The sequence below is a fragment of the Lipotes vexillifer genome, unplaced genomic scaffold, assembly GCF_000442215.2.
Source record: "Lipotes vexillifer unplaced genomic scaffold, Lipotes_vexillifer_v1.1 scaffold426, whole genome shotgun sequence".
Lineage (NCBI taxonomy): Eukaryota > Metazoa > Chordata > Mammalia > Artiodactyla > Lipotidae > Lipotes > Lipotes vexillifer.
In genome coordinates, this window is record NW_006779491.1 from 1813454 (window position 1) to 1814417 (window position 964).

A 964-nucleotide genomic window follows, 5' to 3' on the forward strand; every position below is an offset into this window, starting at 1 on the left:
AATGAAGAGAGTGACATGCTGGGCTTTTTTCAAAGTGTTATCTCAGTAGCAGGTGCAGCCAAGATCATGTGCAAACACTGTCTCCAAAAAAAATCCCCGCTGCTTATCTGCAGCAGAGGTAAATGCTATGGGGGACTAAGGCCGAGGAGGAGGCCTCAGATGTAGGGCATGGTCTAGCCGCGGGTAACTGACACCAACAGGAGGCTCAGGCAGTGAAGTGGGTGGAAAGAATACAGAAACACCGGGTGCAGACTTAGTCTCTGCAACTCGCCCCCAAGGCGTAGCTGTTAAGTCACATGCTTTCCCTGAGCCTCAGCTCCTTCATCTGTAAAATGAGGATCAATAATATCTACCTCGGCTTCCCTGGTGGCGCAGTGGTTGAGAGTCCGCCTGCCGATGCAGGGGACATGGGTTCGTGCCCCGGTCCGGGAAGATCCCACATGCCGTGGAGCAGCTGGGCCCGTGAGCTATGGCCGCTGAGCCTGCGTGTCCGGAGCCTGTGCTCCGCAACGGGAGAGGCCACAGCAGTGAGAGGCCCGTGTACTGCAAAAAATAAAAAATAAAAAAAATAATATCTACCTCAAAGGGTTAGTGTGAAGACTGAAATTGTAACAATATGTATGACACAGTAAATGTGCAATAAACATTTGTTGAAACACAATTGAAAATGATTGTCGATATTTTACACTTCAGACCATGAAATGAAGTCTGCTAAGGAGGCAGGGATGGATAGCAACAGCTGTGTTTCACAGATGAGTAAACTGAGGATCAAAGTTTTACCGCTATAAAGCAGGAAAGCTGGAAACTGGCACTGTGCCCACACATATCTACCACTTCCTATGAGCAGTCAGATCTGGGCAGAACAGGGGTCAGGGGCTCAGGTGAGGGTGAAGTGAAGGAGCCAGTCTCACCTGTCTGGGGGAGTCTCAGCAGGGAAATGAGAGCCCCGCCCAGGCCCCAGACC